The following is a 25575-nucleotide window of genomic DNA, read 5'->3' as shown; positions in this document are numbered from 1 at the left end:
AGGATCGCTGAATTTTTATGTGCAGGAAATACGTGAATATTGGACCACCCTTACCAAAGCAAGGTAATAGGTAGGGGCCCAGAAAGTTTATGTGACCTTAGACGAAACATTTTCTTCTGATTATGAAAATGTCAAAGCCATTATCCCAAAGGCTCATGAAATTGTTCCAGAGGCTTATCATCAGCATTTCAGAAATATGCAAAAAGGAAATGAACAAACAATAGTAGAGTTTGCCAGGGGGAAAAAACAGTTAGCAGAAGACTGGTTCAAATCCAAAGAAGTGGATGATTTTGACAAGCTGAAAGAGTTACTGTTAGTAGAAGAATTTAAGTGGTGTGTACCAGATAAACTAAAGGTACATTTAGGAGAGTTGAAAATAGATATGTTGCAAGAGGTTGCTATTGTCAGCGACGAATACTATTTGTCGCACAAACATGAACTAGTAGGAGTAGGGACAAACGTAAAGCCTGGATGGGTTAGGCCAGGCCATAGTAATAATTATAATAAGAATTGACAGGGAAGACAAAATAATAATAATAGTTTTTCTTTCAACAGGGATAAGAGAGGTTAGTAATTATGACCCAGGGAAATTTAAGAATATGACTTGTTTTCATTGTAACAAGAAGGGGCATGTGAAGAGTAGATGCTTCGCTTTTAAGAAAGCACAGCGGGCAAATAACAGGCCAGTAATGGGTGTAGGAAAGAAAGAGAAAGAACCCAACATGAGCAGAGCAAATGACCAATGACTATTCGGTTGTTTTGAGAAATTTTTGTCTCAAGGTTGTGTCTCATCCGCGAATTCGTCCGAGTAGAAATGCATTCATATTTTTGTGTGACTTAAAGGAAAAAAGTACAATTGTTGATTTTTGAGAAAGGCCTTGCCAACAGATTTTGTCCTAAACGGTGAAGAATTTGTCTTGTTGTCTGGATTTCTGGTTCAGTGGTTAGCTTATACAGCCTCCACAATTTTCATTTGAAATGTCCTTTTTCAGGAGTGTTGAAATTGGCCACAGTGGAAAAATTTCCTGTTACATTAGTAGACATAGTGTTAGGAAACGATGTGGCCTATAAGAACCAAACTTGTCCAATAATAATAAATACCAAACATAGCAGTGGTTATTCGTTCTTTCAGATTGAGGTGGCATGAGTTGTGGCACACTGCAGAGTCAACAACAGATGTAGATTTGAGTAGCTTGAACGTTAGTGGTAGTAGTATTTTAATTGTAGAAGATATCAACATTGTAAAGGGCATTACTGGTTGGAAAAAGGAAGAGCTAATTAAAGCTCAGAAACAAAATTTGGGACCTTCCTATTGAATCAGGCGAAGTGGATGATTTGACAGTCCCAAAGTTTAAAATAATGAACAATATTCTTTATAGGTTGAGTAGGCCTAGAGAGGCTGGTAATACTGTGCAAGAAATTGTAAAACAAATAATGGTCCCTTGTGTTCACATGATTGGCTTGATGTCGTTGGCACACAATAATGGTTTGGCGGGTCATTTTGGAATTCACAAGACGGCTGGGAAACTGCTCAAGGATTATCATTAGCCCAAATTAAAATATGACATGAAGAAGTTTGTCAATAGTTGTGTTATCTGCCAGAAGGTCGGTAAGCCAAACCAAGCTATACCAAAAGCTCCTTTATGTCCAACTCCAGTGGTTTCTGAACATTTTAAAGAAGTCATAACTGATGTTGTCGGGCCATTGCCAGGACTGGTAGTGGGAATAAGTATTTTTCACTATAATGGATAAAATGTCCAGTTATCCAGAAGCCATTCCCCTACGTTCCATTAAATGCATAAAAATAGTTGAGGTGTCAGTCAATTTTTTCACTAAGTTAAGGATGCCTAAGGTGATTCAGTCTGACTGTGGTACAAATTTTGTTAGTAGGTATTTTAAAGAGAAAATGGCAGAGTTGGGTATTAAACATGTGACTTCATCTCCGTATCATCCAGAGAGTCAGGGTGCTCTGGAGAGGTTTCATCAAACTCTAAAATCGATGATCAGAAAATATTGTTTAAGTTACTGGTTCTGAGTGGGATAAAGAATTACCATATCTGTTATTTGCTTTTTGTTTGGCTCCAAGTCAATCTCTAAGTTTGTTACCTTTTAATTTGGTTTTTGGACATTGTGTTCGTGGTCCTCTTGATGTTGTAAGAGAGTCACAGGAAGGTGACATTCCTGACATTAATTTGTTAGACTACATGACTAATTTGCTCAAAGAAGGGGCGGAATTGCAAGTATTGGTTCGAATCTTATTCTCATCCCAAAGGAGGAGAAGTCCTGGACAGGTTGAAGGAGGAGGGAAGAGAGGTCAGTCACCTCAGTATCCTTCTCACTTCCAGAACCAACACCTTAACACAGGGGATGCTACAAGTCCTCTTAAAGGAGCAGGGGGTAAAAACACATCTTATTGAGCAGCCACCACAGGGCCAAGGAAAAAAGGTTCCAAGGGCCTGTGGGCAAGACCATAGGAAGACAAGAGTGTGGTCTATGAGACCATGTCTTGCTTCCAGACCAACAGAAACTTCCTGGGTCTGGTACAAAGGAGTGAGAAAAACTACCTACCTTGTTGTGCAGAGAGGCAACAGAAAGACAGTAGGGATCTCTCAGTCAAGCAGTCTCTTGGTGAATCTTCATAAAGAAAAGAGTGAGCAGCATGTTCCGTCCTGATCACTCAAACCTGAGGCCAAGCTCACCTACCAATACATCCTCACTGGGAATGCATCTGGCTAAATGAGCTGTCGAGTGCGCTATAGAACACTTGAGTACCTGCAAGTGTCAACAGATGAAACAGGATGCATAAACGATTCACTCTTGTTTGTCGACGAATGCCACTACTTTGGTTTTGTTGTTCAACGAAACCCCTGAGTGTCGCAAAACTCATCCTGAATTCTCGGAAGGCCAAAAGGCTGCCTTGAGTCCAGTATGTTGATGAGAAGGTACTAATCGTCTCGGTCACACACCTTCAAGACAGTCTTACAGGTGTGCGCCTATTCCTCGATCGGTGAATCTGGAAGTAGACACACAATGTGAGGGGAATATGCACGCATATTCGAAGGTTCCTTCAATCAAGCATTAGCTTAATTCTTTCCTCATACTTCGAAGAGGAAAGAAGGACGGAGGAATGGAAGCAGACCTCCATTCTCCACCATGGGGAAACTTTTGCAAGATGACAGGATACTGGGATGATTAGCTCTAGCCAGGCTGGCATTTCCCAAATTGGGAGCACAGGAGAGGAAGCAGGATGGAAGTTTGCTGAAAAGAATTGCCGAGACCCAAGGGAAATAGATACTTCTCCTCAAGGAATCCATTCCCATGTCTCGGCAATGTCGCTGCCAGCTCCAGAGAATCGACAGGTATCATTTCATCCAAACATCTGCAGTAGGAGAACTTCTTCCCGGTCGATACTTCTTTCTCTCTTCCCTTCTTCCCTCCTCCCTTATGGAAAAGAAGGTGGAAAGAGACAATTATGCACACTTTCCTAGAGGGGAAGAAGAGGGCTATGTGTTCTGTGATCTTCTTCCGAAGCCTAGGACTTCTTAGGACTTGAGGGGGGCTGGCTTGAACTCAAGGTCGAGCCGAGATGACTAAGACCCAAAGGTCTTGGCCACTGCCCAAAGGACAAGGCAGTCACCTGGTATGAACCTTGATTACCGCATTATCTGGCAAATCTCTGAAAGAGAAAGGGTCGAGCCAACTCAAGACTTATGAAACCAGAGATCTGAATTGGGACAAAGTCCTTCTTAGTACAGAATTGCCCGCAGAACTGCAGTCGGCAAGACACTCCGAGGCAAGAAAAATGCGTACTGTCGAGGCAGGGGAGAAGCTTGGTGTCTCCACCTGAATGAACTCCTTGTCCGGAGAAAGAATTCATCTGGTTGAGAACGCTCTCAAAGCAGGACCAAGCAGTCCGTTGACCAACACCTCAGCCACTCAGGAACTACAAAAGGCTGTGAGTGATGAAGGTTATTCATTGGGGAGCCAAGTCCTGTCCTGGGGATCCTTTACAAATGGACGAATTACAGCCTGACATGAAGTTCTCCAAAAAAGAAGGGTGATCCTTGCTGGTTTGAAGAGGAAGACTCCTGCACCTCTCTTTGGAAACAGATCCCAAGAAACCCTCCTCGGCTCCTGGTTGTCTCCTGAAGGGGACCTGACAGATCCCAAGAAACCCTCCTCCAAATACCTGGCCGTTGTACTACAAAACAATCTCGGGGACTGAACAAGAGGGAAAAGAGAACAAGTGAGGAGAAAGAGTATCCTGCCTGTCCAGCCAGTAAGACCAGCAGGAGAGGCAGACCATGAGTGATAATCAACCAAAGGAGATTACTGCCACACAGGGGAAGAAGAGCGCTTGTGCCGTGGTAAAGTGCTTTCCTGGGAAGAGCAGAAAGTTCACTCGAACAGAGTCGAGAACCTGATTCGAAAAAACCGAGTGGGGCTGAGCTGAGCCACACCGAACTGAGACAATCAGGCGAACGGGATCCAGGGATGATATGTGGTGGACTGGGAGGCAGGCAGGGCAAGGGCTGGGCCGATCCAATCAAGAAGCCAGTCAGCTGGTTGGTACCAGGGATGGGCGGCAGGGCTGAGCAAAGCTGAATCACGAAACACAATTGGAACTGGACAGGGCAGAACTTGTCTGCTGTGAACTAGTGCTAGTTTCCCGAACTCTAAACTGCTTCGAGGCTGAGGCCCCTCGAGAAGAGAAGAAGGTTCAAAGGGAAACTCTGTGTCTGCTTATCCTGAATGCTCGAACCCCCCTGGTTCAAGACATAAGAATGAAACCCAGCCAAGCAACCAAGCAGTTGGCGGGCAGTATCGAGACACTTGGCGCCTCAGCACCGAGACACCTGGGTGTCCAATCAACACCCTGGGTGTCTCGGCACTTTCTCTCGTCTGTGCTCTCTGGGAGAGCGCCAAGATTCATGGAATTCGAGCTACCCAAGTGACTCCCAAAAATCGAGCGGCTGCTTTGTTTCCTAAGAAATCGAAAAGAGCCAGGCAGAGAACCAGTCTTTGACGCAGACTTCTAAGACAGGCAATGAGGGTGCAGCCTCTCGAGGCCATGCAAGACTGAAACGTGAGACTCCAGAGGAGAATGCGAATCGGTTCCGGCCCGAGGGTGGGAAGAGCCAACGAGAGAAACTTGTCTCCTGGAAGAGAGTCAGTCCCTTAGAGGTCCAGTAGGACTCCCATAGGGAATCTCTTCCCTGTTTCTTCTGGTGTTCGAACTGATAGGATCCAGACACCAGGCTGGGAACCTGACCGAGCACTGGTAAGCACTCAGGGAGCGCTTGTGGTGCTGGCAGGAAGAGCTGAGACACCTGGGTGCCTCGGCTCTTTCTCTTAAACTGCTCCCGAACTGGGCCAGGGAGAGTACTCTCCAGACCTGATTGGGATACTCAATATTCCACCGAATCTCGAGCACTCGGAGCGGCTCGAAAACGAGCGCATGAAACAGCCTCCATCCTAGAGGCGGAACCTCTAGGACTGGGAATGGGATCGCAAGCCGAGGTCTGCGCGCCCGCGGCTCCCAAAACACAAAACCCAGGGGTATGCGAATCGGTTTCCTAACCCGAAGCTTGGTAAGAGCCAACAAGAGACCCAATGCCTCCTCGGAAGGAGGCAGTCCCTAGACTTCAAAGGGCATCAAGGGGAAAGAAGCAGCCTTCCTCTCCTTCGGCCAACGGAGGTCTGTCCGGTTCCCAGGACCCCCTCTAACCTCAGGATAGGAAGGGAAGAGGCAACAGACAACGAAATCAAAGATAAGTTGAAGAAGACAGTGGCTACTTCCACAAGGCGACTTCCTTCACCTTCACTCCAACATCTTCTACAGGATGGTGGACATGAAACATTGTATATAACCTCCAGGGCAGCTAGGCAGGAACACAACGGAAGCAGCCCAGGACAACCACCAGGAGAAGCAACAGGCACGATCAGGACAGCTGATGCAGGAGCTGTAGAAGCGGTTTGGAAGGCAGGAACTACTGCAACGGCCAGGAACGTCACTTCCACAGGGCGACTTCCTTCACTCCAATATCTTCTACAGGATGGCGGGACATCATGAACCTCCAGGGCAGCTAGGCAGGAACACAACGGAAGCGGCCCAGGATACAACCACCAGAATAAGCAGCAGGCACGATCAGGACAGTTGATGCAAGAGCTACAGAAGCAGTTTGGAAGGCACGAGCTACAGCAATGGTCAGGAGCGTCACATGAAAATCACCAGCAGTGACAGGAACAATCAGGACAGCTGCTGCAGGAGACCAGGAAGAGCCACCCAGAGACTGTCATCAAGTTGACAGGAGCATAACACAGAAAACAGCACGAGCAGATGGACCACAGATACGCCAGAGGCAGTGCCACAGCATACATGAAGGCCAGCAATGACAGCGATCGATCCACAACAGGGGAACAGAGTCAGAACAATCCCAACGTGGAACTGTGCCATTCCAACAAGGTACTGTGGTTGATCCTGAAGGACCACTGAATGAACGTCGGGACTCCTTCATGCGAGATATCCCCTGAGATATCTAGCCAACTACTGCTGTGCCTGCAATGCTCACTGTCAACCTGCAAGAAAACGCAAAGATGATTAGTAGAAGGAGACAAGAGCATACAGAGGAACTGCCCTATGCAGCAGATGGAGGCCCCAGAAGAGGTTGCCCGACCACCACACCCCCCCCGTGGTCTCTCACCCATTTAAGAGCCAGCAGAGGGCTTAACGAGAGAGACCTCTGACCAAGGAGAGATGAGGAAGAACTGACAGGGAGAGAGAAGGAAGGAGGGAAGGCCACCAAGGGCGCCATGGAAGTGGAACTTACCAACGACGCCCGCAACCTCCCCCCACCACAACTCTCTATAGCGCAGGCTGTGAAAACAACAAGTAGGAAGCAGTCATGCCCTTGTACATGGATGGCGGGAGCCCAAGAAGGGAAGCGAACTCTTATGTCCCGATCAATGTAGGGGAGAGAAGGTATTACGTCCCAACTAAGATCTCCGAACGTACAGGGGAACACCTTCAGTATCTAAACAAATGGCTATTGAAAGAGAAGCATTACCACCCGGTTACGTCCCTCTAAATACGCCCCTGGTTAATCAAACCCACGACTACAGACGAGGGGAACGATGGCTTATGCAAGGCTATCACAAATCGTGAGTTTGCATTAATGAATATCAAACACGCAATATAAAGTAGGTAAACCCCATATTCGCTGTTCTCACGATTCATGGACTCACGATTCGGGTTTCTCTACCTGGAACATATCTACCCATTATTTGGCGGAAAATTCAACATTCACCATTTTTCACTGTGAAATATTCACTAATTACTGTATTTTCAGATAATTTTCATGAATAAATGCACTTTTGTGATAAAACTCTTAAAATACTCAGGATGTAAGCATTTTTACAGATTTTTCTGTGTTTAAAACTATCAAAGTGGGCAGTTCTAAGTGTTTTTAGAGGGTTTTATGTATTCAGATTTTAGCTATTCACGGGCTGCTGGACCCATCCCCAGCGAATACGGGGTTCACTGTATACACAAAAGTACAGGAAGATCCCACCAGGATAATAAAGAGCTTAACGACAGTCAGGCAAAAGGATCCAAAAACATGTCTGCAACACATGACAAGCCAAAGCAAAATAACAATTTTTAAAAGTAAATTGTATTTTTCCTAACTAAACAAACCTGAGGTCCTTTACATTAAGGATTACTTTCAGGCATAGGCTGGAAACGGCCGTTGAACTTCAAACAAGGTGGTTAGGCAGTTAACTACTGTCCGGGAGGTGGGAGTACAGCCTGCCCGGATATAAACATTCCAATTTGCCTTTTTTTCCCGGGTATCAGATTGAGGGGTGGCATGAGGTGGGCATAAAGTGTAAAGGACCTCGGGTTTGTATTGTTAGGAAAATACAATTTACTTTAAAAATTGTTATTTGTTCCGACACAATATACAAACCCTCAGTCCTTTACATTAGGAGACTTACTGATTGGAGGGAGGAATCTGATTAAGTCTCTATGAACTGACTGGAGTTCACCACCTTGTCTTCCCTTCCTGGTCGTGAGAGCGAGGAAGGGAAAACTGCCTCTGACAAAAGATCAAGTTGGCAACGCAGGATCAGTTGTCAGACTTCTGGGTCCCTTTGCATGAAAGAGGAAGACGCCACTTCATGCAAGGTAGGCTAGGAAGAATTTGACGCCGGATGACATAAAGGCAAATACAAGCATTGGGTTTGTCTTTCAGTCATGGTCTCCTCCTCCCCTTGCAAGAGGAAGGAGTGGGATTGCTTCTATCAACCTAAACGGAAGAAAGAACGGAGCTCCTGTTATGTGCTTACCTGCATCGACGCCAGATCGAGCTTGTAACGGCATGTCCACTCCTGCCTGTGGGAAGAGAGCCAGGATGGGGAGAAGGAAGAGAGGCCAGTCATGCCAAGATTCATTCTCCCAATCACAACGGTACAACATAGGCGAGACGCAACCTGTCTTGTTAGGGGAGCTGGATAGCTACACAACTTGTTGAGCAGCCACCACAGGACCCAAGGAAAAAGTGTCCAAGGACTTGTGTGCAACATCCCAGAGGTAGAAGGAAGTGAAGATAGTCTGTCGATACCACACTCCCGCCAGCACCTGTGCTACCAACATATTCTTCCGGAATGCGAGGGATGGGCCAATGCTGCAGACCTTGTGAGCTCTCAGGCGGACGAAGCGCACCGGTCTCGCTTCTTCTCCTGCAGCAGAGTACGCTCTCCTTATCGTCTCATGAAGCCAGAAAGAGATGGTGTTCTTGGACACTTCTTTCTTGGTCGAGCCAGTGCTAACGAAGAGTCGTCAACACTCAGGCCGGGAGGTGTCGAGTCCTCTTCAGATAGTGCCGCATTGCACCTAACAACAGGACACAGTAGCATCTCGTCTGGTTCATTACTCTACAGAGTCCTCTAGGAGGGATCGTGAAGGACTCGAACCGCAAGGCCAGGGACCAAAGGTTTCCGAGTCTTTGCTACGAAATCCAGGATGATATCAAGCGAACTGATCCCCATCCCCTCGAGTGTTTAACAACAAAGGAAAGTCCGTGAAGTTCGCCAACTCTCTTCGCCGATGCCAGGGCTAGCAGGAAGACAGTCTTGAGGGTCAGATCCCTGTCTGACGACTCTCGTAAAAGCTCATACGGTGCACGAGTCAGGCTCCTCAGGACGAGAGTCACATCCCACGCAGGGGGGCTGAGATCCCTGGGTGGGCAAGACCTTTTGAAGCTTCTCATCAGTAGAGAGATCTCAAAAGAGGAGATGTCTACTCCTTTCACCCATAAGATTAGGCCGAGTGCGGCGCGGTAGCCTTTCACGGCTGAAACGGAGAGAAGCTTCTCTCGGCGAAGGAAGACGAGGAAGTCCGCGACCTGCTGAACAGAGGCTCCGATCAGAGAAATACCCCTTCGACGACACCATCCACAGAAGACGGACCACTTTCCCTGGTATACCGCTGCGGAGGATCATCTGAGGTATCCTGCCATCTCTGTTGCTGCGCGCGACGCAAAAGCCTCTTGCTCTCAAAAGATGGTGGATAACCTCCAGCCGTGAAGACACACGGAATGCATTGCCAGGTGGAACCGCTATACATGAGGTTGACGCAGGAGGTTGGGCCAGGGGAATTCTCTCGCACCTCGAAGAGAAGAGCTAGCAGGTCCGGATACCAAACGGCCTGGGGCCATTTGGCTGCCACCAGAATCATTCTGAGATTCGGGTGAACATCGCCGCTGATCACCAGCGCGAATCAGACAGAATGGCGGGAAGGCGAAACGCCGAGGTTGTTCTACGGATGCTGGAACGTGTCCTCCGAGCGGCCCATGGGTCCGCACGACAGAAGAGAAGACCTGGAGCTTTCCTGTTGTGCCGGTGGCTTAACAGATCGATGACTGGACGCCCCCACAGATCGAACAGCCTTTCCGCTATCTCCTGATGGAGAGACCATTCGGTCCCTAACACCTGGTTCTGGCGGCTGAGCTTGTCTGCCACAACATTCCTCTTGCCTGGAATGTACCTGGCTGACAGCTCTACCGAGTGGGTCGTGGCCCACTCGTGCACCTGCATCGTCAACTGATGAAGCTGGCAGGACACCAGGCCCCCCTGCTTGTTGACGTATGCCACTACCGTGGTACTGTCACTCATCAGTAACACGGAGTGTCCCATCACTCGATCCCGGAACTCCTGGAGGGCCAGAAAAGCCGCCTTGAGTTCTAGGATGTTGATGTGAACGTGCGTCGTCTCAGTGCCACACTCCCAAAGTCAGCAACTCCTCCAGGTGTGCGCCCCACCCCTCGGTCGATACATCCGAGAACAGAAGCATGTCCAGAGGGGGGGTATACAGGGATACTCCTATCAAGAGGTTCCTGTCGTCTGTCCACCAGCGAAGGTCCTCCTTCACCTCCTCGGAAAGAGGGATGAGGAAGTACTGGGGGTCTTGGGACTGGGACCAATACTCCTTTAGTCTCCACTGAAGAGACCGCAGGTGAAGACGCCCGAGGTACTAGCTTCTCCAAAGACGACACGTGACCGATGACGACTTGCCATTGCCGGGCTGGTTGTTCCTGTCAGACAGGAACAACTGTGCTGCCTGCCTGAACTTGCTGATACGAGAGTCTGAGGAAAGACTTGCTGCCACCGTGTCATCAGCATGCCCAGGTACTTTGTCCTCTGCTTGGGGGTGAGATCTGACTTCTTGAGATTCACCACGATCCCTAGATCCCGACAAAACTCGAGGAGACGATCCCTGTCCTGTAGCAACTGCGAGCAAGAGCCCGCCAGGACTAGCCAATCGCCAAGATACCTCAGCAGGCGATCCCGCGCGAGTGGGCCCAAGCTGACACGAGAGAAAACTCGTGAACACCTGGGGAGCGGTTGAGAGCCCAAACAAAGTGTCCTGAACTGGAAGACCGCCTCCCGAGGACAAAGCGGAGGTACTTGTGTGAGGACGGATGGATGGGTATTTGAAAATACGATACTTCAGGTCCACCGCATCCTTCAAGTCCACCGTAAAGAAGTCGTTCTCCCTGATGGAGGCCAGCATGGACTGCGCTGTTTCCATCGTGAATCGAGTCTGGCGAACGAAACAGTTCAGGGGAGAGAGGTCTATGACTGGTCTCCATCCCCCTGAAGCTTTCTCCACGAGAAAGACACGGCTGTAAAAGCCTGGGGACTGGTCCGACACGACTTCTACAGCACCTTGCTCAGCATGGCTTGCACTTCTTGCTGTAGTGCAATGTCCTTTGATGATCCTGAACGATAGGTTTGGAGATGGATCGGAGAGTAGGTGAGGGGAGGCCGAGACTGGCGGGCAGCAGATATCCCTCCCGGGACATCCACCATCCAGGTCTCAGCTCCGTGTCGCTGTTGCCATGGTGCCCAATTCAGCAGCTTTTGGGGAACGCTGCCCCTAGCATTTCCCCTTCTTCTTCTTCCCTTTGCCCCCTTTACCAGCTTGGAAAGTGGGCTGAAAAGGGCAGGAGGGACCCCCTTTTCGAGGAAGAAGGAGGCTGGGTGTTTCTCAGGTCCCCTTCAAGACTGGGACTTTAGGGGCGGAGGAAGTGCCAGGCTGGCCCAAGACCTGGCTGCAGTGGGATGAGAAGACCGGGAGGTCTTGGCCACTGCCTGGTGGACAAGCCGTCGCTGTCATCGGCACGGCGCTTGTCCACCGTGGCGGCCCACCAGCTCTCTAGGGAAGAGAGAGGAGGAACCCAGCAACGGTCCATTCCTGAGGGTGATTGCTGATTCGGGACCTACAGACCTGGCAGAAGCGAGAGAGAACAGCGTCTCTCCGCTTTCAGAACCAGGTTTGCCCACAGGTTTGCAGTCTGGTGGGCAAGGTAGGAAATAGCCCTACCTCCAGACTGGCACAGTCTCCCAAAGGCGGAGTCCTCCCCAGGCACGATAGTGCCTGAGGAAGAAGCCACCTTGATACTGTGAAGGACCACAGATCGAGCCAGGAGACTGCTTGGAAGGCCGCCATGGCAGTGGCTTCCAGGGGTTGCAGTTTCTTGAGGGAGAGGGAGATACTCTCACCAGTAAGTTGTTGCAATGAAAGACCCGGATCCAGAAGAGTCAGGTCCGGGTCAACCTGCTTGGTCAGCAACGCCTTCCAGCTGGAGTATAAAAACGCTCTGGCGAGGCAAAGGGGGAAGAAGCTTGTCCGAGCGGCTCACGAAGTGAGCTGTCTTGCCCAGACACAAGACTATTCACCTGGTCGAGGACCCTCAGCAAGCGTGACCACGGCAGCCCCACCGAAGCCTTGGGTTCCTTCTTGGTCCCCAGAAGGATTTGAGACGCGACGGACGATCCACAGAAGAAGCCATGGTCCCTTCCCCTGAGGTAATTGTGCTGACGAATCAGCACGATAACCTCTGCAAAAGTCCTCTGTATTTCAGGAGTGTTCGCATCCTGGGGCAGAGGACCCTCGAGTCCTTCCAGGGTGCATTCCTCCCGATCTACCCTCCCTGCAGGAGGGAGAACCTCGGCAGGCCCCCATGATCCTTCCTGGACCACACAGGCGTAAGACCTGGTCGAGCCAAGGACCGAGCCAGGTTCAGTACCCCCACAGGTAGAACTCTGGGGGACAACTCACCGGAGTTCTTCCTGTCCGACTCGCGCCCCTGGAAGAAGACGAAGGGGCAGAGGGGACAGGCGAGGAGGATCGGGTGCTCCCACTGGCGTTGCTGGCAGAACCAACAGAGGCAGCGGGCCGGGAGCGGTCACCAACCCGCGGTGGTGACGGCAGCCTCAGTTCGAGGAGACTGCTTTCGCCAGGTGAAGCAATCTTCTGAGGAGAGCGGGAGCGCTTACAGAGCCAAGCCACCGCCGCCTCCCCTCGAGCCAGGCTGGCCAGGCGGAAGTGGCCAGGGGATTGGGAGGAGTCGAGCCGGCTGGCTGGCTGGCGAGCTGCGCGCTGTCCTCTGACACGCCCAGTATTTCTTCGAGGCCGAGCCTCTGGGAAGACTGAGCAGGGGACCTTCTCCACCTCTCCTGGTGTTCGGCTGAAGCGCTGTCCCGGGGACCTGACTTGGCACTCACAGGAGTGCCAGCAGGAAGAGCCAGGCACCTGCATGCCCCCGCTCTCTTCTCTCGCCTCCACGCCCTGGTCCGTGACGGCGAGGAGTTTCTCCAACAGCCTGGGCACCCAGGTCTCCTTGGGGACCCGGGTACTCAGAGCAACTTGCGAACGAGTGTCCGACGCGGATTCGCTGGCCTTTGAAGCAGGAGGTTTCTTAGGCACAGCGGCGGGGGGGGGTGCAGACTTGGTCTGTATGCCCTTGGCTCCGATGCCACTGACCCAGAGGCCAGGGCAGCGGTTCCCTGATCCGAGGATCGGGAAGAGCCGACGAGAGATCCACTGCCTTCCCTGTGGAAGGGAGGCAGACCCTAGAAGCCTCAGTGCTAGGCTTCTTAGGGGAGGAGAGGGCTTCTTCTTCTTCTTCCGCGGCCTCAGAAGAAGAAGCAGAAGAGGCAGCAGACGAAGACGATGACGATGATGAAGACGAAGGCGAAGATGACGGCACCTGCCTAGACCTCCTCCTCTTCTTCTTCACCATCTGCCTCAGGATCGCTGTTAAGCCCCCAAACCAGGCGGGCGCAGACGAAGACTCAGGAACGGCAGGAGGGGCTGCAGCAGAAGGCACATCCCAGGAAGAGACCGCGGAGCTCGGGCCAGCACTTACCTGGGTGGGAGCAACCGCACGTCGGCCAGGAACCATAGTGGGTGGGGCCGAATGCAGCGCACCCTCTCTGCGTGGGTAGTCATGTCAGGCCGCGCCAGAGTCGATGGAATGAGGAGAGGAACAGACAAAGGGCCAGGCTGGAACATGAAGCGAGGAACTGCGGGTGTAGACGAGCCAGGGTCAGCAATGGGGGCAGCGACAGTCACACACGGGAAGGATGACGTCACAATGTAGGCAGGGCCTGCTCGCGTGAACGGGGCCGGGAAGTCAGGCAGCAGAGGTAATTGAACAGTGTGTTGCAGGAAGATGCCGAGACCTGGGTGTTTAGATGCGAGGCTACTGAAACCGGAAGCTGGACAAAACCTGGACATGGTGACGGTTGTTGTAGTGGCTGTCGTTGCTGGAGTGAGTGGTCACTGGAGTGGTGGAGAGATGAGGTGCCAGTCCTCCAGTGACGTGCCAGGTAGGCCCAGATGTAGCCAGGTTGAGGCCGAGTCCGTGTCCTGGCTATCCAGCCAGAGACCTGAAGCAAAGTCGGGTTAGAACGGGAAGCCTCCACTCGCTCTGGAGGAAAAAACTTGCCTCCAGAACGGGAAGAGACCTCCGAGAGGATGTCCCGGTCCAACTCTCCCCCGCACCCTTCCACAAACGATGAAACGAAAGAGGAAGGGAGGGGAGTCTCACCCAAGGGAGAGGGGAGAATGGAAGCTCGCCGAGGAAGAAACGAACCCGACACATTCGCCACCAACGGAGCGTCAGGGCGATTTCAGACGACTCCTTGGTAGGCTTATGACGGTAACGCCTCCTCCTCGAACTTCCTCCATTGCTTGGGGGACCAAGAGCAACACTCACTATGGGAGCGTTATGCTAACACACACACGCCCCTGCAAGATGGGCAGAGAGCGTGTGGGTCCACATTGACGCTAGATCTAAAAAGAGTCACATTTTTTTCCTCCCACCCCGGGACATACACACTGGGGATAGGAAGGCTTGGTTGGTTTGTCCATGATTCAAACAAAAAGTAAGTTTTTCCCACCAAAATGATGAAAAGAAGAGCAGTCAGGCAGAGAGCGACGAAGAACAACGCCCGCGGTGCTACACGGCCGAAAGCAAATTGAATGTTTACATCCGGCAGGCTGGTACTTCCCGCCTCCGGACAGTAGTTAACTGCCTAACCATCTTGTTTGAAGTCCAATGGCTGTTTCCAGCCTATGCCTGAAAGTAATCCCTAATGTAAAGGACCGAGGGTTTGTATATTGTGTCGGAACAACTGGAATGTTTACATCCGGGCAGGCTGGTATTCCCACCTACCTGGCGTTAGTTACTACCTAAACACCTTGCTCAAGAGTTTAACGGCCCTGTCCAGCTTCGCTGTGAGTAATTCCTCCTAACGTAAAGGACCGATGGTTTGTATATCGTGTCGGAACAACTGACCTGACTTGGGGTACCAGGTCCTTAACCTGGCACATGTTGTTAGTTGCAGTAAAACTGCAGACTAGCTCAGTAACACAGCCTTATTCCCAGAATATATACCACCTTCTGTTTATGTTTTTATCTTTAAGTTTCCCCAGAATGTATACCACCTTCTGTTTACATTTTTATGTTTCAGTTTTCACAGAATATATACCACCTTCTGTTTGTTTTTGTTTTGTTTAAGTTGCTACATTCATCCCCAAGGGGCTGGTACTAAATACAGCACCCAAAAGCATGGACACAAGTAGTTACTAAACTTGAGGAGTACTGTGGTAGTCTGCAGTTTTACCTTAGTTTGAAAACATTCCTTAAGCTGGGGCGAGAGTAGAACGATGGGACAGGTTCCACAGACGGAAATAAACCTAACCTTTCCTAGAATGCCAGGTCCTGACTTAACTAGACCTTACCTTCCTAACCTCACTTAGGGCACAGTGCCCTGACCTGGCCAGGGAGGGTTTTGCCCCACCTCACCCCCTCCAAGTAGCACTAAACATTGGACACAATGGACTTAGCTTCTGTTCGGAGGTCGTCTCGTCAGTTCTGCACTGCCCTGATGAGCATGAGCTTAGCCTACCATATTCCCCATGAGAGGTGGCAATGGGATTAAGCCCCTGATTTCACTAGTTCTGTGTTTTCCCCAATCACAAAGCCTGCTTTCCCTCTAGCCTAAGGTTCCCGAATTTTTAGGTTCCCGAATTTTAGGATACAAGGGTTGGTTCACTATCTCTACAAAATCACTCATTTTCTATCGAACCGTATGTCAGAAACGCTCTAAAGTGCAAAAAGCAATACCTGTTTAAAGTCAATACCAAAGCTACTACCAAAGGGCATATGCTACGGGATATGAAGCCCTTCGTCACGCTCAACTCACAAAAGGTTCAGGATAGCCTAAGCTGAAAACATAACTGACACAAGGTCTACCAGTAACCAGCCAGTAGGATAGGTCCCCCTTTTTCATGTACCTCAGCACCTAAAACGACGAAGCATGACACATGCCTACCTAGAATCTTATGTCCGTGATGCCACAAACTCAAACACTCATCATGGGAGGCGTCTCCGGGGGCAACGTCGGCAGATAAGATGATAACAACAGCATTGTTTACATTTCGAACTTTGGTCCTCAGTTTTCCTCGCCACACAGTTGCGAGCACTATAACTATACTCTACTGAGTTAGGTGCACCGGTGCACAGCTTTTTAACTCAAACGGGTTTTCCTGTCATTTTTTTACTAACAGTTTATTTGCCCTCCCTTTAACTGACGCTGATTTCAGTTGTTATTCAAATAGTATAATAATAAAAATAATAATTTCAGTGTTTCTCTCACTTATAAACTTGTTAGATAATTCTACAGAAGAGCTCCGCACGGAGATATATCGTATATCAGTGCAATTTTTAAACTGTACTATATAGAAATAGGTGTGTATAATGAAATGCAGGAGAGAACATTTGAGAAATTTGCCCGAGATAATTCGAGAAATGTATCGTCTTTTGTTCATGTTTTACGTTCATCCCGAAGGACTGGTACTAAACACGGCGCCCCACGAAGCTTACTGAAGTTTTGCCGATTTTTATTTTCATGTCACCTTCAGTGGTTGTTATATTTGGGATTTCACTAAATTTGGTGTTTTTTTTTATTAAAGGATAATTGCTATTTCCTGTAGGCAAAACTAAAACAATTCTTCGTGATCATACAATTTACTATTTTACCCTTGTTACAGTCTCATACCCTTGTCCACCTGCCACCTGAAAATGATGTATTACTAGCCTACATTTTCACCATTGAAAATTTACATGTTACAATTCTAGTTTTATATTGGAAATTAAAAGATAAGGCTATCACACTTTTTCTCTCCCTTTTGCTTTTTACGGAGTGTCTCCAAAAGCTCTTCCCAAGTTAAGCATAATTCTCGATGCCCAATGCCAGTCTTTTGTAATCTCCCAACTTTTTGTTAAGCGATGTGGAGGTGTCTAAGGTTATGTCCAAAACCTTATATTTTTCCTTCAATTCCTTACAGGAGAGTAAATGCTCTGTATTTTCTTCATCTGTACAGAGATCGTAAACCCCATCTTGAAATTCGACCTTCATTTCCACCATAATAAGTCTGGGTTTCATCGTAATGCCAACATGCTTTCTTTGCTTAAGGTTCTTAAATATACGGATTCTTACTGAAATCTAAGAACCTCAACTTTCTTCAGTTGTTCCCTCTTAATTTCCAAGGTCTTTTCGATCGTCTCATTAATTTTTCTTGTCATTTCCTTTTTCGACGATGTTTTTGTAATATTTTCTCTTTCCTTCTGTTTCTTTATTATATTACTACACATTTTTACTAAGCTTCCAGCCCAGCACTGCCCACAGGGCCCCCTTAATTGATAATAAATGATTTCTTTGATTAATGCTAATTCCTCAAGTTTATTATAATAAATAGAATAGCATAATTTTTATAAGCCTACTATATTCTGTAGGCCAAAGGCTATAGGCCACATTCTGCTAAGAGTTCCCCAATAATGAAGCTACCCAGGTTCTACACAAGCAAATAATGAAAACACCACAACTGTTTTATATATAACTTCCAGCTCACTTCTACTGCTATATTTCCTACTTTCTTTACGTCCCTGTTTCTTTTAATTTCTCTTAACATGTAGGCTACTCTGCCTTTGGTTTCTATTCTTAATACTCACCTCCTTTGAGCCATTTTATATGCACCATTCTCCTAGATATTACCATTTTTTTTTTTACAGTATTTATTGAACCATTTTCCACTTCTCTTCGTATGTGATTTTCAACTTTCTCCATTCCTTTATCTCTCATGAGCATTATTGCCTCACTGGGTTTGGTGTTAAATGGATTTTTTTTAGTTGCTTTACACTGCAGCAACTGCCGACTGCAGTTTCTGCTCCTAATTTTCTGTTGGTGGGAATATTACGTCATCCACAAATATTTAGGACTATTTCTATATCTCCTGTTAATGCTTAATTCTTTAATATTACGTTCACTTTGTTTCTGTCTCGCCTGCTGGGCATATTGTCACTGCCTTGCTATTTTCATTCATCTTTTGTATATGCTACGCATCTTTCCATCCTATCATTTTTTCTGTTTCTATGGTAGGCTACAGTCTTTCAAGTCCAGTTTATCGAAGCATTTACGGGCATCTTCGAACCATTTCTATGTTGGGGAACCTAACAGTATTATAATCAATAATCAATTATAGCATTTAAGGTTAGCAGGTGATCTACCGTAGAGTCTCCTTCCACTTCTTGCTTTTCAAGCAATTAGCTTACTTTGCTAGATATGAATATTCCTCTCTTGTGTTCAAGTTGACTTACTCCTTTTTTTTTATGCAGTGATGGTTTTTCCATCTTCTCACAATTTACTGGTGTTTAGCTCTTCTTATATGTCACTTCTGAGGAGTGCCAAGCCCTCAGTCACTCCATGCTCTTGATTAGTATGTTACTTACTGCTTGTCTGTCTGGGGTGTGTTTGATCATTCAGCATTTTTTTTTTTTTTTTGCTTTTTTCCACATCAAGAATGCTAGATCTTTGATGTTTTATTTGTTCCGTCTCCTATTTACTGTCATCCATTTTTGGTACAGGAGGTTAATTCGTCTGCTACACTTCCTATTTCAACTACGTGGTCATCCAGAATAAATAACTCTTTATGACTTTTTTTTTTATTCTCTTTTATTTTCCTAAATTCTCCCATTACTCTTCCATCTTTGTCATTCACAACCAGCACATTGTTGGGCTTCTTCTCGAGCACGTCTGCTTGTCACCTGAAGGAAATCAGCACAAATTTTCTACGTAACTGCTCAAACGATGCCACCTGGCTACCCGAAAATTAATATCGTTATAACAAGTTAACAATTCATAGAAAGTGAGAACTTTTCGCGAGGGCAACAGGTAGATTAATTACATTGTTTACAAAGATAACGCTAAGCTTCCGCTTCCTACTTCCACACAGCTCGTTCTACAAAAGGACGAACATGTGTGGGACACATTATCATTCGCGATACATGCCGAGCAAATATAATTTTAGCGACCAGCTCTCTGCAGCCTCATTTATATTTTACATGCTTATTATTATTATTATTATTATTATTATTATTATTATTATTATTATTATTATTTATTAGGAACTTGGTGATTTGCAGGAAACATATACGGAAATTATATTGTGCTTACTCGTCACGAGTGTTAATAATTGTTATCACACGTTTTAAATATAGGTGGAAATTCTGTTCCATGACTGCTCCGTGTCGTATTATTGGTCGTATTGTCTAAGCAGGTTACATCAACACCGTAGATCAATCGAAATGTTACTAATGGAAGTGAACCTATCTTTCCGGTACAAACAGCACACACACACACACACACACACACACACACACACACACACATATATATATATATATATATATATATATATATATATATATATATATATATATATATATATATATATATATATATACTGATTTTAAATACCAAAACTAATGCATATTATTACGTGTGATCCAAAAATTGTTCAATTTCTTGTCTACTGCGGCTTTACGGATATATTCCTTACGCTGAAGATTTAGTATTTGTCCAAAAAAATGCAGAAGAATTCTGAAATGAAGACCTTAGTCTCAACATTTTCATAGATGAGAAAATTACAGGGTTCCAAAAGTTTTTCAGCTTTCTGGTAAATTACGGGAGCACCTCCACAATGTTGGAAATTGTAAAGCTGTCAGATTATTTAGATTCATTTAAGGTCCATAAAAATTTACATTACTTGCAAAGGTGATTCACAAATATGACTTGCACGACTCAAGTATATTTTAGGAAATCTTAACTTTTACCAGACTTGCCCATTCTACAAATGATTATAGAATGGCAATCACGTGCAATATTTTAGCTTGTAGAAGTGAAATATTGGGTGAATGTGCGTTGTAATACGAAATAAAACTGGAAAAAAGAAACTTTAAGGACACCTTTCCAAATGAATTTCAATATCTAACAAAAAGACCCATCATGCACAAAAGAGCCATGCATAAAATCTGCGTAATTCTCACGTTGTACATTGAAAGATATATCCATGATGGTCTGGAGCACAGACCATTCTAGAAAGGCTTTAATACAGTTGAAAATATTACAAAGTAAAATCAGCAATCCTTCTTTGTAAAACTGTAAGAAAATAAATCTTTGAAAAGCTTCGTAAATGGAAAATACTAAATTCGTTGCACAAGGAATTCACGTACAGAGTTATTACAGTTTCTTATGGACACTTACAGTACGTTGCATGTCTCATATAACTGCAGTACGGATTTAGTTACATGCTTTTTCAAATAACATATTGCTCATTACGTTGAGCGCAAAGTTATTACGTAAAACAAAAAGCATGGAAAACACAACGTTTTCCTGCAAATGCATTTGATAATGAAACTGAGTCGGGAGAATAACAAAGAGCAAGGTGATTGTAGTAACATTCTCTCTCTCTCTCTCTCTCTCTCTCTCTCTCTCTCTCTCTCTCTCTCTGACCAAAAATGCACATCACGGACAAGAATGCTAGAATAAATCTAATGATATTTTCATCTCACTGTACCTAAGAAATTCCAAAAAAAAAAAAAAAAAAAAAAAAAAAACATACAGGATACTGATTGCAAGAAACTATTTGGTTATAGACCGTGTTTTTGTGGAGTTCAGACTTGACATCCGCAGTGATCGGACGACCTAGTCCTTTTGTCCCTGGAGTTGGAGCCTACATGCTTTTTTCTTGCATATGAGGTCGTTATTGTAGGTTTGTGGTGGTTGTTGCGTAGGAATATGTAGTACGCATGGTGGCTTCTCTGCATATTTTGCTTCTTCATGTACCTGAAGGCTTGTGTGCATTGAACTTGGAATCTTTTTGCCGAATACCATTTTGGTGGGAGGGGTATTGATAACTTTCTTTGAAGTGTTGCATAGGCTAAGGAGTACTCAGGGGAGTTGTGACTTCCAATGGAGGGCGCTGCATTTGGAAATTAGCGCAGTCGTGAGGGAGCGGTTTTTTCTGCCATGCCATTGGTGACGGTGTCATAAAGAGTGGTGGGGTGGATTCTTGACCCCATTAATTTGGCTAGAGTGGTCCATGTCTTGGAGATGAAGGGTGGTCCTCAATCCGAGGTTATATTGACAGGTATGTCAAAGTAGATGGCCCAGCACTTAATGAGTTACTTGGTGAAAGCGTATTATGTTGCTTTTGACATTGGTATTGCTTCTGGCCATGTGTGGAGCAATATGTAGTCATGAAGATGTATGCAGACCTCAGCCTGGGATAGGGGACTCACTTTAATGATGTGGAGGTGGCAGAAATGACGTTGGGGCTTTGAAATTCACTGATGCTGGATCCTGTGTCACTGGTTGTTTTGTTTGCTTGGCACTTGAGGCTTTGTTATGCCCATATTTTCACATCCCTTTTGGTTCTGTGCCAAATGAATTATGGTTTTACTAATTTGGCTGTTGTTCTCCCGGAGTGGTTGGATAGGGTTGAATACCTTCTTTTGAAGGATGTCTGGTACAAGGGGGCAAGGGCAGCCGATGCTGGTGTCACAGAGGATAGTATGTCCTTTAATGCCAATGGGGACATATTCCAACTATAGATTTGTTATGGAGGTATGATAAGCTTTGGTTTTGAAGTCTCAGAGTTTAGCATCAGTGAGCTCATATTTTTCCCAGCTAGACTGTTAATTTATATTCTGGATGATGTTATACCATATACCAAATCTGGAGATGGTCAAGAGCTGCCACCTTTGTTGGGTGGAATTTGCACTTTGGTTTTTGATAAGGGCATAGATGGAGTGGTTGGTGGTTCATTAAAATGGTATAAGATATGCCCTTAAGCAGGCGTCTGGAAAAAAAAGTTAAGTATATCATAGTTTAACCAGACCACTGAGCTGATTATCAGCTCTCCTAGGGCTGGCCCGAAGGATTTAATTTATTTTACGTGGCTAAGAACCAGTTGGTTACCTGGCAACGGGACCTACAGCTTATTGTGGAATCCGAACCACATTATAGCGAGAAATGAATTTCTATCACCAGAAATAAATTCCTCTTATTCTTCATTGGCCGGTTGGAGATTCGAACTCACGGCCAACAGAGTGGTAGCCGAGAACAGAACCCGCTCGCCCAATGAAGTGTCAGGCGCTTGGGTATATGGCGAGAAGTTCCATGCTGAATGGGCTATACTTCCTCCAGGATGGGTTTAGTTTTTTTTCACTGAAAAAGCAAAGGGTTGGGCTCCCCAGTGACCTCTATTACATCATCTGCGGAAATGTTGCTAGCATCCATGGTCAGGGGAGTCATTTCAGATTTTTGTCGGCGGGGGCAAAGACGGTTTGGCCAGCGAAGCAAGCCTAATCAGCTGAGTTTTTTTTTTTTTTTTAACTATTTTATGTGTTTTTGAAGCAACATGAGCAAGGTATTTCAACAAAAATTATATACTCCCACTACTATATGTTTTATCTCATCATCACTAGTAGCTAGTAGACAGACAAAGATCAAGAAACATAATATTTCTGAGAAATTTTATATACTGTATTTATGATTGCACATTTAAAAAGAAAACATGCTGTTACTTCTTGGGGCTTGGGGGTGAGGGGGCCAAGTTGAGGCTTTGGGGGGGGACAAGTTGAGTCTTGAGGGGGCCTGTTGACCCCCCAGCCCCCCCAAATGACGCCCCTGTCCATGGTTAGTGTGAGTTTGGTTTAAGGATTAATGATGGTGGTTGTCAGGTTATCCTTGGTGGTTCTGAATGTGCATTATTAGGTGGGGCCTAAGGTTAGGGTCTTAAGCATAAAAAAGGGGACACATTTGTGTGATGTTCAGCAGGGATTGGCCGTAGTAGTTTACCATTCCTGTGAATTCTTGGAGGCCTTTTATGGTAGTTGGAGTGGGGTATTTCCTGATGGGTGATTCTTTGGAGGGCTGGGGGCAGATGCCATTTACTGAGACTTAATTGCCCAGGAATTTGAAAACAGAGATTTCAATAACACATTTATTGGGATGGGCTACCAAACTGTCATTATGGGTTAGGGAAAAGATGATTCTCCCAGTTTCTTGGAGAAGAGGAGGATGTCATCAACATAGCAGGCATAAAAGGGAAAGTCACCAAGAATGTTGTCAATCAGCCTCTGGAACTTGGTCCTAGAGTTACAAAAGTCAAAGAGTAGATAAGTTTTTTCAGAATGTCGTCTTGATGGAATGGGACTGGGGCATACAGCTTCATCCAGTTGAATTTCAAGAAGATTCTTGACCTATGGAGGGTGGAGGGGATGTCTGCCATATCAGGAAGTGGTTAGTGATTAGGTTTTGTTTGCTGGTTGAATTGCCTGTAGTCTCAGCGCGGGTGCCAAGATAAGTCTGTTTTCTTCACCATATGGAGTGGGGATGCTCAAAGGCTGGAGGCCTTCTGGCACAGGACCTTGCATTCCATATTCTTAAAGACTTTCTTTGTGGCAATGAGTCTTTCCAGGGCAGATGGCATACCTGTTGTTTTCTGGTGGTATATGCCAAAGAGTCTTCCTGAAAACATCTGGAAACTTCTACAGGAGGTGTGGAGGCCAGTTGGACCCACCATCCAGTTTCAAGAAGATTCTTGACCTATGGAGGGTTTGAGTGGTTAGTGATTAGGTTTTGTTTGCAATGAGTCAAGATAAGTGTTTTTTCACCAGGGATGCTCAAGATGGCAGACCTTGCATTCCATATTCTTAAAGACTTTCTTTGTGGCAATGAGTCTTTCCAGGGCAGATGGCAGAATTTTGAGTAGACAAGGTAGACCTGTTGTTTTCATGTGGTGGTATATGCCATGCTGAGCTGGGATCCCTGGAGTCTTCCTGAAAACATCTGGAAACTTCTACAGGAGGGTGTGGAGGCCAGTTGGACCCACCAAAGAGCTGGATTGCTGTTTGGGGCCCGTGTTATGTGGTGTCCTCTGCAAGGTGGCTACATCCAATAGACAGCAATTAGCAACATCTACCCAGCAGGCTGAAGTGTCTGAGGAAGTCACTGCTGAGCAAGGGTATCTGGATGTTGTCAGCAATGAACTTCCACTGGTATTTCTCCTCTAATAGGTGGAGTGTGAGGGGTTGGTCTGGTCTGGTACTAGGCAGAGGCTGCTCTCCAGGGGCTGGTGTCTGTTTTCTGTACATTCAGGTAGGATGGACTTGAAGGCACCTGTGTTTACCAGGAACTTCCTGGCAGGTGTAGTTGACAATGTAGAACCTGGTGGAGCTACATTTGTGTTGGCCACTGTTACTTTCTCAGGTGGCTTGCTTACTTGCTGTTTGTCCAGTTGTAGCCTAGGGAACAATTCTTGGCTACTTTCCCAAACCAGTGATGGTATACACACGTGATGGCTGGGTGGGAACACCCTTTCTGTTGTGGCTTGCAAGGGTACTCCTGCATGGCACTGGCTTGGTTATTGTTTTCTTGGTCTTAGTCATGGTCATCCTTGAATTGACAGATACTGTACCGTGGGTGGTATTATGTGAGGCCTTGGAGGCCTCCAGCAACTTAGCCACCTACTTCAGGAGGTCCACCATTGATATGGCCTTAGCACTGAGGATGGAAGCACTAATACTGGCTTGGAAGAGGCCTAGCCAAATTTTTTTGGGTTTCCATCAGCATCAAGTTCTGGGAACATTAAAGGAACTGAGTTCATCCAATGTTGCCCTGGCTGTTGTGTCCCCTTGTGGAGTTTTCATCAAATTGAAGGCCTGCTGGGTGAAGGTCAGTGGGGCCAGGGAGAATTTACTTATCAGGAATGCATGCATGTCATCGTGTGATATTTTCTTGCCCTGAGCATCAACCCAATGAGTAATCCAGAGAGAAAAGGGTATCTGGGATCAAGTCTAGTATTCAATTTGCCTTCTTTTTTGGAGTTCTCAGTGTTGCAGAGGCAGCTCTGTATGTTTTACTATTGGAACCAGACAGATAGTTCTGTTGTTCAGAATGGTGGCAAATGGAGGTTTACAGCATTAAAGTTCAGTTTTTCATCAGTGGAATCTTGTGTGTATCTTCATCACAAAAGTTTTACTCTTAATGTTCATCTTCATGTCCTTGGGGGATGAAGCCAAAAGTAAGAAACTATAATTAGTCTGCTATTGGCTTCTTTAGTGCTAGGCTCTGGGCTCTCAGGGGGGACCAAAACCAGAACTTGAGCATCATGCTGAGTCCATCAATGGCATTTTGTAGCAGTAAGCATGGCTGTACCGAGTCTGTTAATTGCTTGAGTTTTGCAGGAATGCCATGCTGAGACTAACTGGTTAGCAGAGGATGACCTTGAGCTCCTGAGGGAGAGTAAGCTAACACTGAGGTATCATATCTTATCTGTCAATCTGATAGTCATGTCAGATCACCAGTGTAAAGGAAAGG

At 46.5% G+C, this 25575-nt stretch overlaps 1 protein-coding gene across 8 annotated transcripts in view; it reads right to left on the bottom strand.

Moving 5' to 3' along the window:
- Positions 1-16387, bottom strand: part of LOC136845706 (formylglycine-generating enzyme) — a 113423-nt gene extending 97036 nt beyond the window's left edge. For 2 of the 8 annotated variants that reach the window (XM_067115866.1, XM_067115867.1), the window contains exon 1: positions 16186-16337. The gene's annotated coding sequence lies outside the window, so the exon portion shown is untranslated. Of the gene's footprint in view, positions 1-16056 lie in introns of all 8 variants that reach the window. The other 6 variants (XR_010855223.1, XR_010855224.1, XM_067115872.1 and 3 more) reach the window with 6 other exon arrangements.
- Between the last annotated feature and the right edge of the window lie 9188 nt (positions 16388-25575).

The sequence above is a fragment of the Macrobrachium rosenbergii genome, chromosome 14 (assembly GCF_040412425.1).
Source record: "Macrobrachium rosenbergii isolate ZJJX-2024 chromosome 14, ASM4041242v1, whole genome shotgun sequence".
NCBI lineage: Eukaryota > Metazoa > Arthropoda > Malacostraca > Decapoda > Palaemonidae > Macrobrachium > Macrobrachium rosenbergii.
Note: the sequence above shows the minus strand (reverse complement) of the source record. Positions and strands in the feature narration are given on the sequence as shown.